General features: G+C 42.8%; 1 protein-coding gene across 11 annotated transcripts in view; it reads left to right on the forward strand.

Moving 5' to 3' along the window:
- Nucleotides 1-18,015, forward strand: part of LOC108705602 — a 411,717-nt gene that overhangs the window by 287,603 nt on the left and 106,099 nt on the right. The window lies entirely within an intron of this gene.

Here is an 18,015-nt window from a genome sequence, read left to right on the forward strand (position 1 = left end):
ACCACATTAATCTTATCGGAAATATCTTCCCGCTACAGCTGTAAGTTCCTACGGCTCCCTCCAGATCGTAGAAAGAAGAAAGCTCCATCTGAGATCCACAAAGAATCTTCCATTGTGAAGGTGCCTGGTGATCATTATTGAGGTCCTCATATTTTCCTTATTGCTTCTCCAATGATTCGTAATATTTAACATTAAAGGAATTGTTCAGTATAAAAATAAAAACTGGGTAAATAAATAGACTGTACAAAAGAAAAAAGTTTCTAATATAGTTAGTTAGCCAAAAATGTAATTTATAAAGGCTGGAGTGACTGGATGTGTAACATAATAGCCAGAACACTACTTCCTGCTTTTCAGCACTCTTGGTTTCCACTGATTGGTAACCAGGCAGTAACCAATCAGTGACTTGACGGGGGCACATGGGTCATAACTGTTGCTTTTGAATCTGAGCTGAATGCTGAGGATCAATTGCAAACTCACTGACCAGTTATTTCCCTTGTGGCCCCCCTTATAGTCACTAACTAACTCAGCATTAGAGAGCTGAAAAGCAGGAAGTAGTGTTCTGGCTATTATGTTACACTTCCAGTCACTCCAACATTTATACATTACATTTTTGGCTAATCAACTATATTATATACTTTTTTATTTTGCACAGACTATCTATTTACCCAGTTTTTAATTTTTCTGAACAATTCTTTAATGTTAAATATTACGAATCCTTAGATAAGCAATAAGGAAAATATGAGTACCTCAATAATTAACAGAGTCTTTGATCACCAGGCACCTTCACAATGGAAGATTCTTTGTGGATCTCAGATGGAGCTTTCTTAACGATCTGGAGGGAGCCGTAGGAATGCACAGCTGACAGTTTGTAGCTCCTTCAGTTACATTCACCTCTGGTTGTGTCCATGTGGGATCTAATAAATCTTGCACCTACTGTAAGGACTGGACCAATATACACAACAGATTTACACCTAATGTATTTTTCTCCAGGCTTGGTCCCCATTCCCTATTGCTCTCACTCATCTTTGAACTGGAACTTTTGATCTTTCCATTTCCAGTAATTCTCTTCACCTTTCAGGAAGTTACATAGTTACATAGTTACATAGTTAAATTGGGTTGAAAAAAAAGACAAAGTCCATCAAGTTCAACCCCTCCAAATGAAAACCCAGCATCCATACACACACCCCTCCCTACTTTTAATTAAATTCTATATACCCATACCTATACTAACTATAGAGCTTAGTATCACAATAGCCTTTGATATTATGTCTGTCCAAGAAATCATCCAAGTCCCTCTTATAGTCATTAACAGAATCAGCATCACAACATCACCCGGCAGTGCATTCCACAACCTCACTGTCCTGACTGTGAAGAACCCCCTACATTGCTTCAAATGAAAGTTCTTTTCTTCTAGTCTAAAGGGGTGGACTCTGGTACGGTGATCCACTTTATGGGTAAAAAGGTCCCCTGCTGTTTGATTATAATGGCCTCTAATGTACTTGTAAAGTGTAATCATGTCCCCTCGCAAGCGCCTTTTTTTCCAGAGAAAACAACCCCAACCTTGACAGTCTACCCTCATAATTTAAGTCTTCCCTCCCTCTAACCAGTTTAGTTGCACTTAGTCTCTGCGCTCTCTCCAGGTCATTTATATCCCTCTTAAGGACTGGAGTCCAAAACTGCACTGCATACTCCAGATGAGGCCTCACCAGGGACCTATAAAGAGGCATAATTATGTTTTCATCCCTTGAGTTAATGCCCTTTTTTTATGCAAGACAGAACTTTATTTGCTTTAGTAGCCACAGAATGACACTGCCCAGAATTAGACAACATGTTATCTACAAAGACCCCTAGATCCTTCTCATTTAAGTAAACTCCCAACACACTGCCATTTAGTGTATAACTTACATTTATATATTTTTTTCCAAAGTGCATAACCTGCATTTATCAACATTGAACCTCATTTTCCAGTTTGCTGCCCAGTTTTCCAGTTTAGACAAATATCTCTGCAAAGTGACAGCATCCTGCATGGAACCTATAGTTCTGCACAATTTAGTATCATCTGCACAAATATAAACAGTACTTTCAATGCCCACCTCCAGGTCATTAATAAACAAGTTGAAAAGCAAGGGACCTAGTACAGAGCCCTGCGGTACTCCACTAACAACAATGGTCCAATTAGAAAATGTTCCATTTACCACCACTCTTTGTAGTCTATCTTTTAGACAGTTCTCTATCCAGGTACAAATACTAAGTTCCAGGCCAACATTCCTTAATTTAACCAGTAACCTTTTGTGTGGCACTGTATCAAATGCTTTAGCAAAGTCTAAGTAAATCACATCCACTGCCATAACAGAATCGAGGTCCTTGCTTACCTTCTCATAAAAAGAAATGAAGTCAGTCTGGCAAGATCTATTATGCATAAAACCATGCTGGCACAAACTCATAGTATTATGATTTGCTATGAAGTCCAGTATCTTATCCTTTATTAACCCTTCGAAAAGCTTTCCTACCCCTGACATCAGACTAACTGGCCTATAGTTTTGAGGCTGAGAATGGGATCCTTTTTTGAATAGAGGCACCACATTAGCAATTCGCCAGTCTCTCGGCACTATGCCAGATCTCAATGAATCCTGAAAAATTAAGTAAAGAGGTTTGGCTAAACTCGCTAATTACCCTGGGATGAATACCATCTGGCCCTGGACCTTTGTTAAACTTAACATGTTCTAGTCTCTTTTGAATTTCTTCATGTGTGAACCATGCATCATAAGTTGTATTACTAGAATTGGGACTGTTAAGAAGGAAACCTTCACTTACTGGTTTCTCATTTGTGTAGACAGATGAAAAATATGAGTTCAGAATCTGCGCTTTTATTTTGTTTTCATCAACCAGCTGACCCCCCTCTGATAGTAAGGGTCCCATCCCTTCCTGCTTCATTTTTTTACTATTAACATATTTAATCAATAATTTTGGATTTTTTTACTGCTTGCTGCAATATCCTTTTCTATATCAATTTTAGCTTGCCTTATAGCTTCTTTGCATGATTTATTTGCCTCCTTGTACCTTATAAATGTTTCGGCTGTACCAGCTAACTTGAAAGCCTTAAAAGCACGTCTTTTCTTACCTACCTCAACACCAACGCTTCTATTCAACCAAAAAGGTTTTGCTTTGCAACGACGTTCCTTGCTTACAAGTGGAATATACTGACAAATATATTTATTAAGCAGCATTTTAAAGACTTCCCATTTTTGTTCTGTGTTTAACCCTGTGAAAAGCATTTCCCACTTAATATGTTGCAGAGATGCCCTTATACTGTCAAAGTTTGCACGTCTGAAATTAAGTGTTTTAGTTACTCCCATGTAGAATTGCTTCTGCAACAGAATCTCAAAGTAGACCATGTTATGATCACTATTCCCTAAATGCCCCTCACCCACACAAATGTTAAGAGATGAGTTCAGTATTGTTAGTTATTACAGGGTCCAAAAGAGAGTTATTCCTAGTAGGTTCTTGAATGAGCTGGAATAAAAAGTTGTCATTCAGCATATTTACTAACCTATTAGCTTTTTCTGTCTTAGCAACCCCATTACCCCAGTCAATGTCTGGATAATTGAAGTCACCCATAGCAACAACTTGACCCAGCTGTGAAGCCGCTTGTATCTGCAAGAGTAGCTGGGCTTCATACTCGACACTTATACAAGGTGGTTTATAGCATACACCAATGATAATTCTTTTTGTTACCTTTTGCCCAGTCAAAATCTCTACCCAGAGGGATTCTACACCCTCACCAGTGCCAGCTATTGTTATTTCTTTAGCGCATGGCTTTAATTCAGTCTTTACATACAAACACACTCCTCCACCCTTTTTAATCCCTCTGTCCCTCCTAAAAAGGGTGTAACCATTTAAATTCCCAATCCAGTCACATGTTTCATCCCACCAGGTCTCAGTGATACCAATTATATCATAATTTTTAGAGCATGCAATTAATTCTAGGTCTCCCATTTTACCTGACAAACTCCGTGCATTTGCAGCATACAGCGGAGGTTACTACTTTTACTTTTGAAATGTGCATTACTTAGTGGAGAATTATACGTTAAGTTAGTATTACTCTGTTTTCCTTGTAACGGAGGGACCTCCTTAGCTGGTAAACTGTATGCCCCCCTCACTCCTCCCCCATGACCCCTTACTAACCCCACTGCCCCGTCTACCCTAGCTCCCCCATAATTCTTTATCTCACCCACCCCCCTTGCCTAGTTTAAACACTCCTCCAACCTCTTAGCCATTCTTTCCCTTAGCACCGCGGACCCCCTTCCATTGAGGTGCAAACCGTCACGGCTGTATAGGTTGTACCCCAACGAAAAATCAGCCCAGTGCTCTAGGAACCCAAACCCTTCCTTCCTGCACCAAGACTTGAGCCATGCATTTAGCTCCCTAAACTCCCGCTGTTTTCCTAAACTTGCACGTGGCACAGGCAAAATTTCAGAAAAGATGACATTGGAAGACCTTTCCTTGATCTTAGAGCCTAGATCCCTGAAATCACTCTTTAAGGTCTTCCATCTACCATTTATTTTGTCATTAGTACCGATATGCACTAAGACAGCTGGGTCATGCCCAGCCCCACCCAATAATTTGTCTATCCGATCAGCCACATGCCGAACCCTGGCACCAGGTAGACAGCAAACTGTTCGGTTGTAGCGATCCGGACGACAAATTACCCTATCCACTTTCCTAATAATTGAGTCCCCTACAACCACAATCTGCTTAGGCCTGACGCTACTCTCCTCCCCACCACTACTAGAGAAACTGGTCTCCCGGCTGTTAGAGAGATCAGCCCCATCTAGAATTGCCAATCCAGAGTTCATACTCCCATCATCTTCACACAATCTGGCAAATTTGTTGCGATGTATAAGCTCCGGATCAGCCTCCATTTTCCTTTTGCCCACCTTAGATTTTCTAACTGTCACCCAGCTAGCTGCCTCAATATCATGCTGCTGTTCTGTTCCCCCCAAACTATCTGACCCCGCTAGGTCCTGCTCAGTGAGCAAAAGACTCCTTTCAAGATTGTCATTCGACCTCAGTGTTGCAATTTGTTGCTCTAGTGCTCTAACTCCAGCCTCCAAAGTGGCAATTTGCTCACAACCACCACAGAGGTAAACATTTTGGATCTCTTGTTTCAAATCTGCATACATATGGCAGACTGTGCACTGAGTCAGACCTTCAATCTTGTTAGAGCTCATTATCCCAGTTACAGATCAAAACAGAAATAAATAAATAAATAAAATAAAAATTAGGGTTTAGAACAAACTTTTGACCTAGTTTGAACCTCCTTTAATTTGAAACTGTATTTGTAACTCCACGTACAGATCCCCCACTTAAAGAACAAACACTTAAGAGAAGCTAACACAACTCCTTCACTTGGCATGTGAACACGTGAACCAAACGGTTAAGAACCTAACCAATAAAATTAACGAGATTGAAAAACAATTGTCTGAGTTTTCCCAAAATGAACAATTTATATTACGCATGTCCAGAGTCAACACTGAGATTGATAGAATGGGGCAGGACACAATTGACAAAAAAAGACAGAAATATGTTCGCGATATGAATGACAATGCAGTGGGCACCATCTTTCAGTGGGGTCGGAAGGCTACGAATCGACGTCAGACATCACAAAGTGATCTCTCATTATCTGATAAATCAGAGGATGACTCCTCACAACAAATCAGTAACATTAGGGGGATGGATGCCCCGTCGACCTCTTCACTTTTTTTAGGAACAGAAGAAAGAAGAGGGTTAGGAGAGGGGGGAAGGGAATTAAGAAATCGGGACAGGTGGGCATACCCATGTCAGAACTACTGGGAGAGGGGCCAGTACAGAAAGAAAAGGACACAGAGAAACTAACTGTGATCAACTTAAGTGAACATGTCCTCACTGATATACAAAGTCATGTATTAACTAAAGGTTTGTCCTTCTCGCCTAGTTTTAACATTAGTCAGTTCTCTCTCTATAAAGATCTTTTCCTTTTTTGTAGGAAACTCTTACTAAGGAAATACTTTAATAAAGATGACAATCCAATCACTCAGTCGACCATGAACCCATTCCTACGTACACCCAATCCCCTTAATCCTCACGATTTAGTAGAGTCTTTCACACATGAACAAGACTCTTTCGATCAGGCGATTTTTGACCTGAATGATTTAATGACGGAACAGGCATCACCAATGGGCACTGTGAAACCCAAGAGTCGCTTCATGCCACCTAAGAACACAAGCTCGGCAGTTAATGTCTTTTGTGAATTAGTCATGAATGACTTCATGAAGTTACCCAGATCGCACTGTGATAATCTTACAAGAGATGAACGACAGGCCATTCAAGACATTTCCCAATGGGATGATCTTGTAGTGAAACCATCGGATAAAGGGTGAAATGTCGTAATCTGGCCACGTATGATGTATATGACAGAGGCCCTTAAACAATTAAATGATAACCTATGTTATCACAAACTACACAGTGATCCCACTAATAAATTTAGGGTATCATACAACACCCTGATTGAGGATGGTTTTCAAACAGGGCTGATTACCAGAAATGAATACAAAGCCCTATTGAATGTCTCTTCCACTACCCCCACATTCTACATGTTACCTAAAATACATAAGAATTTATCAAAGCCACCTGGTCGTCCAATCGTATCAGGAAATGGTAACTTATGTGAAAAGGCAAGCCAATATATCGATATCAAACTAAGGAGTTTCGTAACCAATCTCCCATCATATATTAGGGATACTGGTGACCTCCTCTCTAAATTACAAGATATCAAAACTGATGTGGGCACTCTTTTAGTGGGATGTGATGTCGAGTCACTGTACTCATCGATTTCTCATAAACATGGCCTACAAGCTGTTAGATTTTTCCTGGAGACTGAAAGCAGTTGGGATAATCAATTTATTGATTTTATGACCGAGCTAACCCAGTTTTGCCTAAATCACAATTTCTTTGTATTTAACGATAAGTTCTATTTGCAGGTGAGAGGAGTAGCCATGGGAGCTGCTTTCGCACCCACTTATGCAAACCTATTCATGGGCTGGTGGGAGGCTTTCTGGGTATTTGGAGACACAATGTCCCAATTCACCCAGTACATTACAACCTGGTTTCCATATTTATAGACAACCTGGTATTCCTATGGAATGGTAGCCGTGAATGTTTAGACCAATTTTTACATACGCTGAATGATAACAACCTTAATATCAGATTGACACATACTGTCAGCGATCACAAGTTGGATTTTCTCGATGTAACACTAATCTTAGAGAGTGATGGCAAAATCTCTACAGATTTGTTTCGGAAATCTACAGCTACCAATTCCATACTACACTTTCAGAGCCATCATCCCATCTCAACCAAAAAGGGAATTCCAACAGGGGAATTTCATCGATTGCGTCGAAATTGCTCAGAAATGGCCACCTTCAAACACTGTGCAACTGAACTTAAAGAGCGTTTGATGGCAAGGGGCTACTCAAAATCCATAATTCAGAAGGCCTATCACAGAGCAATCAAAACAGAGAGAGCAAGTCTACTTGATCGACCACAATATGCTGATAATACAAATGATCAACCAATAAGATTTATCAGCACTTTTTGCAGACAATGGCCAGACATTAATTCTGCTCTCACTAAACATTGGCATATCTTACTTACTGACCCAGTTCTATCCATGACACTGGGTCCACGCCCACAATTATGTAGCCGTAGAGCCCCTAATCTGCGTGATCGATTGGTTAAAAGCCACTTTTCCAAATACAAAACCCAATCTGCAAGAATGGGCACATTTCCATGTGGCAACTGTAAAGCATGTAAATTTATGTTTAACCAACTATCAGTTCCAGATAGATTTGGCAAACCTTTTAAAATTACACAGTATTTTTCATGCAATACTACAAATGTAATCTACCTGCTAACCTGCCCATGCAATAAAATATATATTGGTAAGACCAACCGTGCTTTCAAGAAAAGAATCCTTGAACATGCACTAAGTATAGATAATGCCCCAGACTGGGTAAAAACAAAGAATCCACTCCCCCCAGTAAGCAGACATTTCATGGAATGTCACAACAGCTCCAGTAAGGGACTGCACGCCACTGGTCTGTGTAGTATCAATCTAGGGATTCGGGGGGGGTGATGTTGAAACATCCCTTCTGGCAAAGGAAAGTGAAATAATTTTTTTAATGAATGCTCTAAGTCCATCTGGACTCAACGAAAGCATCACGATGAATATCTTTATTTAATGGCTTATGGACACAGTTTTTATGAGCAATAAATCGACAGAATTTCTTTTCCTAAATTACCTATTTCCAGAATTGATACAATCGGTGTAGCCAATAAATCTACAGAATTGTATCTTCCTGTTCAAAAAGATGGTGACTGTATCATAGAGCTTTACCTGCTATTGAATGTTCACAAACTACTGAACTCTGTTACTTTAATCAGAGAATCAGAATTTGGATATTATATAGACATCAGTAAACTGTCTCTATACATTGTTGCCAATGACCTGACTCTCAGGTCCAAGTGATGCTCAATACTGATCAGACACAATGTACAATGACAGGACTCCTCCCCTTGCCCCACGATTGGCCAATTCAAATTGAAGGAGCATCCCCCTGTCTATTTAAACCTGCACTATTTTTGGCGCCCAACACAGCCTTTGATAAAGCTTGTAGTTTGACAAGCGAAACGTGCGTCAGGCGCATCTAATTTTAAAACTGTTAGGCAGGGACGATTATTTGCTGGGACGGGCGGCTCTGTGGAAGGGAGGAAGGGCGGAAGGGCTGGAGAAGGGCACCTTAAATTCGCAGATATCCACTTTAAAGGCATTCTGCCGATCGGCTACTCACGTCCTGAACCGTGGACTGAACACAAAGGAAGGGTGGTGTGGGAGGATACGAGGGCTCTCGATATCGGAAGTTTGCTTCCGCCTCCAACTGTTTAACTACCTCTTCCATGAGACAAGGGGCGAGGTGCAAGCACCCCCGCAGTTGACACGGGACTCTTAGGTGGAAGCTGCCGATTACGGCATCTAAGTTTAAAGAGTACATATTGAGCTTGTTTCTTATCTGCCTACCTAACTCCAAACGCCACTCATCCCTCACACGCACAGAGGCACGCCAGCATGGCAGCAGTTGAGATTGATGGTGGGCAACAGTTGTTACTGTAGCATAAACCCACGTCACACTCTCGATCTTATATATCGTATATTAGCTGATGACCTCGTGTCGATACAGCTACCCTACCTAACCTTGCTTTTAATGCTTATTATCATTTCTTCTCGTGTTAATTTAGTTGATTTAATAAAAGTTAAGTTTTATCTTATATGGTTGGGATCTCGGACTAAATAATGGGATGGTGCAATGACATGGGACACACTTTTCCTTCTTGCACTTCAATGCAAAGTAAAGCAGGTTGTGACAAACTTGCTGTAAGCACACTAGCACACCAAACTTTGCTATTTAGCACCCAAGACAGAAAAAAAAACCTTTAAAAAATAAAACCACAGTAGTTAAATATATCCCAGTGCCGGAACTAGGGGTAGGCAGAGTAGGCGCCTGCCTAGGGGGCAATCATTGGTGGGGGGCGCACTTTTAAGGGGGATTTTTTTTTCTCTTTTTCATTTTTTAATTGTTTGGCCTTTAATAGTATTTACCGTATATATCCGAGTATAAGCCGAGTTTTTCAGAATCCTAAATGTGCTGAAAAAGTCTACCTCGGCTTATACTCGGGTCAGCGGTACCCGACCCGAGTAGCTGAGATTGCAGTCACTTTTAATCATTCCTATACCAACAGTACACTTGGGGAGAGACTGCAATATCACACAGCGCCCTCTGTTGGTTATATGAAAGAATAACAGTGACTGCAATATCACACAGCACCCTCTGTTGGTTGTATGAAAGAATAACAGTGACTGCAATATCACACAGCACCCTCTGTTGGTTATATGAAAGAATAACAGTGCACCCTCTGTTGGTTATATGAAAGAATAACAGTGACTGCAATATCACACAGCACCCTCTGTTGGTTATATGAAAGAATAACAGTGATGGCAATATCACACAGTGCCCTCTGTTGGTTATACGAAAGATTAACAGTGATGGCAATATCACACAGCACCCTCTGCACATGGTATTGGGACAGTGGGACAATGCACACAGTAATCCGTTTGGCAATTCTCTGTCACCATCAACTTTGCAAAGAAGTCCGGTTGATCGCTGGGGGGTCGCTTTGGCAGAACGTGCGCTGCTGGGAGACAGGGCTGTAGTTGTGTCTAGGCTTATACTCGAGTCAATACGTTTTCCCAGTTTTCGTAGGTAAAATTAGGTACCTCGGCTTATATTCGGGTCTGCTTATACTCGAGTATATATGGTACTGTAATAATCTGCCTGTCCCAACCCTCTGTAGCATTACAGAATTGAATATTGTGACTGGAATCCATCTCCCCACTGCCACCCTGCTTCCCTCGGCCACCCGTGTGCTGGCGAGTAGTAGTACCTTCAACCATAGATGGCGCGCCGTGCGTGCATGTGTCAATTACATCGCTGACATGACTGGGCAGCAGAGAGTAGAGAGATGGCGCGTTGGTGTGGCTCACACCGAAGACATTTCTAGAGCAGAGAAAATCTAGTTTTCTGACACTTCCTGCTGACACAGGTAAAGATTCGGGGCAATACGATGGCGGATGGGCTTACTGGCAGAGGTACAGGGGGTAGTATGATGGCTACTGGGCTTGCTGGCACAGGCTGGGCAGTATGATGGCTTCTGGGCTTGCTGGCACAGGTACAGGGAGGGTAGTATGATGGCTACTGGACTTGCTGGCACAGGTACAGGGGGGCAGTATGATGGCTACTGGGCTTGCTGGCACAGGTACAGGGGGGGCAGTATGATGGCTACTGGGCTTGCTGGCACATTTACAGGGGGCAGTATGATGGCTACTGGGCTTGCTGATACAGGGGGGCAGTATGATGGCTACTGGGCTTGCTGGCACAGGTACAGGGGGGGCAGTATGATGGCTACTGGGCTTGCTGGCACATTTACAGGGGGTAGTATGATGGCTACTGGGCTTGCTGGCACAGGCGGGGCAGTATGATGGCTACTGGGCTTGCTGATACAGGGGGGCAGTATGATGGCTACTGGGATTGCTGGCACAGGTACAGGGTGGCGGTATGATGGCTTCTGGGCTTGCTGGTACGGGGGGCAGTATAATGGTACTGGGCTTGCTGGCACAGGTAGGGCAGTATGATGGCTACTGGGCTTGCTGATACAGGGGGGGCAGTATGATGGCTATTGGGATTGCTGGCATTGGTACAGGGTGGCGATATGAAGGCTTCTGGGCTTGCTGGTACAAGGGGGGCATTATGATGGCTACTGGGCTTGCTGGCACAGGTACAGGTGGGGCAGTATGATGTCTACTGGGATTGCTGGCACAGGTACAGGGGGGGCAATAGGATGGCTACTGGGCTTGCTGGCACCGGCAGTATGATGACTACTGGGCTTGCTGGCACAGGTACAGGGGGGCAGTATGGTGGCTACTGGGCTTGCTGGCACAGGTAAAGATTGGGGGCAATATGATGGCAACTGGGCTTGCTGGCACAGGTACAGGGGGGCAGTATGGTGGCTACTGGGCTTGCTGGCACAGGTAAAGATTGGGGGCAATATGATGGCAACTGGGCTTGCTGGCACAGGTACAGGGGGGCAGTATGGTGGCTACTGGGCTTGCTGGCACAGGTAAAGATTGGGGGCAATATGATGGCAACTGGGCTTGCTGGAACAGGTACAAGGGGGCAATATGATGACTGCTGGCACAGGTACATGAAGGCTGCAATATGGTGGCTACTAGCACATTTACAGATTTGGGGGCAATATGGAGTGGCTGGTGCTGGCATAGGTACAGATTTGGGGGTAATAGCTTGGCTGCTGCTGGCATAGGTTAGCAGATGACTGGGGCAAAATGATAGATTTGTGGCTGCTGCTGACAGCCTGGAACAGGTACAGTTTGGGGGCAATGTGAGGGTTTGGCTGCTGTTGGCATAGATACAGATGGGGGCAGTATGATGGTTGCTAGTACTTGTATATGGGAGCAATGAAGAAGGGGGAGCTAATTTTATGTGGCAGCTGACATGTTGTGGACATTCCAGTATTGGTGTTAAGTGAATCCTTTATTTGCACTCTACTTGAAAAATGTTTGATGGGATTAAATGATCCTACTGAAAATAGTGTTTTGGTTGTTCTTACATTTTTATTGTACTTTATTTTTGTTTGTTAACATTACATATTTATATAAAAGAAAACTTTCATTCATTAATGTCTTGTAAGATTTCTTTATTAAAAAATAAAACCTTAATTGTATGTGGGAAATGGTAATCGCTGAACGGGGGGGGGGGAGCGGGGGGGGGGGAGCGCTGATGGAAGGCATTGCCTAGGGTGCCGAAATACCTTGGCACGGAATATGAAGGTGGATCATAAATTAGCCCCGCGTCAGTAAGACATAGAAATAATATCTAAATATATTGCCTGACAAACATTGGCCCATTCTGTCCGGGTGAATTGGACACCCCCACATCTGGTGCAACATTAAATGTTCAGGTTCAGTAGCATTGGATAGTAGGCCCACTCGCAGGTTCAGGTTCAGGTTCAGTAGCAGTAATATATGGTGAAAAAGAGGAACACACCACCATCTTTAGTCTGTGAGTCCCTACAATATTGGCCTATTCACCAAGGCTACTAAATCACTAACATCTCTCGGTGGAGCCTGCACTACTCACTACCTCTCAGTATCATGGTCCTACATATCTATTTATCCTATATAATAAAGTGCAAGTGTCTCTGCGTCCAGTCCCTGTGTCCGTGGAAATGCGCTACTGCGCATGTGCCCCACGGACCCCCCTCTGGCGGCCCGTTCTAGCGCCCGTTGGAGAACTGAAGTTTTGTTGGTGCATAATTAGGTTTAACTCTCCCTAGGAGAGTTAGAGAAGACTATCGGTGAATCAAGACTAGGGTTATTATAGATTTCGCACAAGTGGCATTTTCTCTAATAGCGTACACTCATTGTGCGGATCATTCTCACGCACAAATGACTGCTTTGTTGCTAACGTAATTACGTCATAGCTCAGCTAGCAGAAGGAGCCCGGGATCTTTCCGCAGCCCTATTGCTTACCTGGGCTTCTTGGCAATACAGTCCCGATGAAGAATGGCAGCACCGAAGATGAAGAATGGCAGCACAGGAGCCTGCTACATGAAAAGTGCCAAAACTCTGCCTAAATCCCGACTGAGCAACTTGAGAGGGTCGGCGAGTTGAGCGGCACCAGTGAGACCAGTTCCGAGTCTTGAGCAGCTCTGGAAACGCCGGTGAGCACTAAATAAGAACTAGACCTCGGCTTAGCCTAACAATAAGGAACGGGGAACATACTCTGCCCCTACTGTGCAGGTGACACAGCGGTCAGAAGCTGTCCTTCCATCAGACAAGGCCGGAGAGAAAGAGAGGTGGGGAGAGAGATTAATACCCTTAATGTCCATAGAGCCCAGCTCAGTCATTGTACAATTCCTCCCCAATCCTTCTCTACATGACAGACACTAAATCCAAGGCACAGGGGGAAATCCTCCCACCCCCACATTTTACTCAGCAATGTTGAGTTTGTGAAAATATCATCAAAAGCCCTTTTTTCGATTGTGCCTCCAATGTATCACCCAACTGCCAACTGTTGCCTTTAATGAGCCGCTAAAATGAGTTCTTGGTGGGCCTGGCAGACATTGGCCATGGAATAGATGGGCACAACTCCCTGCGACCTCTTCCTCTTGCCAGACATGATTGTCATTGCTGTGCCCAGTGTGTGCAGAGGGCAACTTTATTTCTCCTCATCCCACACGTTTCTCTTTGTCTCTCCCCTTCCTGAAATATCCTATCTCTCTCTCTGTCTTTAGAGAAGGAACTGAGCATCTCTGAGGTTTCTCTGGTGGCTTTCTCCCTTTTGACTCGGTTTTATTTTTTTCAACTTTTTCTGTTTTTGGCAGGAGTTCCACATACTCTACGTCATTCTGGTTAAATGCTCCTGTTACCAACATGCTGTGCCTCAAGCGTGGGGATGCCTGGCCATCAAGTTAAAGAGCTACTTCACCTTCAAATTAAAGGAAAACTATACCCCCAAAATGAATACTTAAACAACAGATAGTTTATATCAAATTGAATGACATATTAAAGAATCTTACCAAACTGGAATATATATTTACATAAATATTGCCCTTTTACATCTCTTGCCTTGAACCCCCATTTCGTGACTCTATCTGTGCTGCCTCAGAGATCACCTGACCAGAAATACTACAACACTAAATGTAACAGGAAGAAGTGAGGAAGCAAAAGGCAGAACCCTGTCTGTTAATTGGCTCATGTGATCTAACATGTGGTTTGTATGTGTGCACAGTGAACCTTACGATCTCAGGGGGCGGCCCTTATTTTTTAAAATGGCAATTTTCTATTTATGATTACCCAATGGCACATACTACTAAAAAAGTATATTATTATGATAATGGTTCATTTACATGAAGCAGGGTTTTACACGTGAGCTGTTTTACTCAGTATCTTTTAATAGAGACCTACATTGTTTGGGGGGTATAGTTTTCCTTTAACTTTCCCTGTTCTGTAGGTAGCATATTTTTTGCCATTTGGTCTTTTTTAAAATAGTGTATTTTAACAAACATAATGTACATTTTTGGTTCTGCAGCTATGTGTTGCCATACATTAATTACCATAGCAACCAGGGGCAATGGAATATTAAACAAAATAACCAATAGAAAATAATATTACATTCGAAGCCTCACCGTCAGTTGATTTTTTTGTTTATGGGGTCAAAAATGGCCAAGCTGTAGGCTCAAAAGAGCCAGAATAGGTAGGCTACTAATGAAGACCGATATTGTTCTATAATACTTAAAGTGAATTGAAAGGTGAGCTTTTGCTTTAAGAACAACTATGAACTGCTTAGCTGAGTTGATTTATACGGCTGCTGTATGAATACAGAGAGGAATGACTGTTTTATATTATATCCATCTGCCCATTCAACTAGCACCCCCCAAAGATAAATATCTGGAGAGATTTCTGGATATGTTGCCCATAGCAACCAATCAGATATTTGTTTTTGTTTTCTAAGTTATAGGTGGCTGTTTAAATCTATTATTGGGAAACATCTCCAGAAATCTCTCCATAAATCTCTCCAGATATTTATCTCCAATTTTAGTAAACATGCCCTAGAATGGTTGGTTCCTGACACTAATACATTCATACCTACCCCCCCCTCTCTATCCTATATAATAAAGTGCAAGTGTCTCTGCGTCCAGTCCCTGTGTCCGTGGAAATGCGCTACTGCGCATGTGCCCCACGGACCGTCTCTGGCGGCACGTTCTAGCACCCGTTAATTTAACGGGCTTAATGTCTAGTTAAATATAACCTTCATCTGGATAATCACGATTTCTTAGCAGTTAAACTGAAGCCCCCTGCCTTAGAGCAAGTCTATAATGGAGCCTACTTCACCACAGGCTTTGGACACACATCTACCCTCCCCAGGCCCCCGGATTGATTTATTTGTGCCCCTAGGCTGCCAGGTCCTAGCTCCTGCTTGCTTTCACGTGTTCCCCACACCCACACGTGCATGTGCCAGTTCGCTGGAGAGCTGTGGCTCTCCAGTGCTAAGTAGAATATGCATGGGAGGCATGTGCTCCTGAAATTTTTCCACCCTAGGCCCGTGCCTTTGTGGCCTCGCCACAAATTGGAGACTGCTCTGCCCTGAGTTGGATCAAAGAAAGCAGAATATAACTCCACACTAACCCTTTCAACAGAAACCTGTTACTTCTCTACTGATGGGACTATGGAGACTAAATGATCCAGGTCTGGCTTAATCTTATTCACCAACAGCTGTTAAACTCATTTTGTTTAAGCTCTCCTTTAATGTCCGACATTTAGTCAGGGTTCCCCTTTAGCACATAATACACTGCTGTATTTGCCAGCCAGACATAATTATGAGAATATCTGGGACAGACCAAGTTTAACTCAAAGGGAACATCAAGTTGAGCTTTCAGTAGTAGAAAAATAAATAGGCATTCTTACCTGATCTTACCCTAACTAACCTTCAGACTTGGCCTTGATATCCAGTGCTTTGGCTCCCCAAAATGGCCCAGTGCGGGCGACCCTAGGCATCCTGGCCAGCTGCTGCGCACACACACGCATAGGCGCATGCACGCCAGCGCGAATAGTAGCATGCTCACAGTCTGCAGCAGAGTAGAGAGAGGAGAAAGCGAGCCAGACTAGGGAAGGAGGCAGAGAAAGTATGGGGCAAATTCAATAACAGGCAAAAATCGCCATCGATGGCTTTGCGCACATCGCAACACTTTGCCAGGCGTAAATTCGCCTGGACAATGCTAATTCGCTCAGCATTTCGAAGTTACGATAGAGTTGGCTAATTAGCATACGGCGTGCAGTTAAAGTACAATGGACGTATATGTTGCAGCAAATACATTACACTACACAAGGCAAGGGAACCTTAATAAAATTATATAAAAGTTGTTATATTGCCCTACACATGTGCCCACAGTATAGTTTAGGTGCCATATGTTAGCAAATGTAGGGGGGAAGGAGGATACCCGAAAAAAAAAAATTTACGATCTTTTTCAGTCTTTCACCCTTTAAATAGGAAAAAATGCCAGCGTTTTTTGGGACTTAGAAAAATTTTAAACTTTTTTTTGAGGAACTCCTATCTACTCTATTGCACTTCGCCTGGTCTGAGGTGGTGAAGGCAAGTCTGGTGATAGAGGTAACGGTCAGTAAAATCAAATATAGTGCAGGGTAACAGTGAATTATATAACAATTACTAGGGGTGAACCGCATCCACTATTTTGGACTCAAAGATTTGGCCGAATACCGAATTGAATCCTAATTTGCATATGCAAATTAGGGGTGGGAAGGGGGAAACATTTTATACTTCTTTGTTTTGTGACAAAAAGTCACGCAATTTCCTTTCCCGACCATAATTTGTGTATGCAAGTTAGGATTCGGATTCGGTTTGGCAGGGCAGAAGGATTCTGCCGAATCCTGTTCCTGAATGGCTGCCCCATGGCTACACAGCAGTTAGTTTATATAAACTATAGTAGTACTTATCTGTTATCTACTGTGTATCCTGTGCTTGAATGGCTGCCCCCATGGCTACACAGCAGCTTGTTTATATAAACTATAGTAGTACTTATCTGTTATCTACTGTGTATCCTGTGCTTGAATGGCTGCCCCCATGGCTACACAGCAGCTTGTTTATATAAACTATAGTAGTACTTATCTGTTATCTACTGTGTATCCTGTGCTTGAATGGCTGCCCCCATGGCTACACAGCAGCTTGTTTATATAAACTATAGTAGTACTTATCTGTTATCTACTGTGTATCCTGTGCTTGAATGGCTGCCCCATGGCTACACAGCAGCTTGTTTATATAAACTATAGTAGTACTTATCTGTTATCTACTGTGTATGGAACCAATCAGCAGCTAGCAGGACCTGATAGCATGCCTCCCAACTCAATGAGTAAGCAAAGAAACAATTGCAACTATTTAAGATAAGCAGGTCTCTTGGAGAAACGGTGACTTGCAGCTTAAAGGGCAATTCACCTTCATTAGCAAAACAGTTATAACCAGTGCCGGACTGGGAGCAAAAAGCAGCCCGGGCAAAAAACAAACAAAGCAGGCCACATGTAAACACACACACAGAGACACAAACACAGAGACACACACAGAGACAAAAAAACACACAAAAAAGACACAAACACAGAGAGACACACAGACACACACAGAGACACACAAACACAGAGAGACACACACACACACAGAGACACACAGACACAGAGACAGAGAGACACAAACACACACACACACAGAGAGACACACAGACACAGAGAGACACACAGACATACAAAGACAGAGAGACACACAGACACACAAAAAGACA

The sequence above is a fragment of the Xenopus laevis genome, chromosome 9_10L, assembly GCF_017654675.1.
Source record: "Xenopus laevis strain J_2021 chromosome 9_10L, Xenopus_laevis_v10.1, whole genome shotgun sequence".
Classification (NCBI taxonomy): Eukaryota; Metazoa; Chordata; class Amphibia; order Anura; family Pipidae; genus Xenopus; species Xenopus laevis.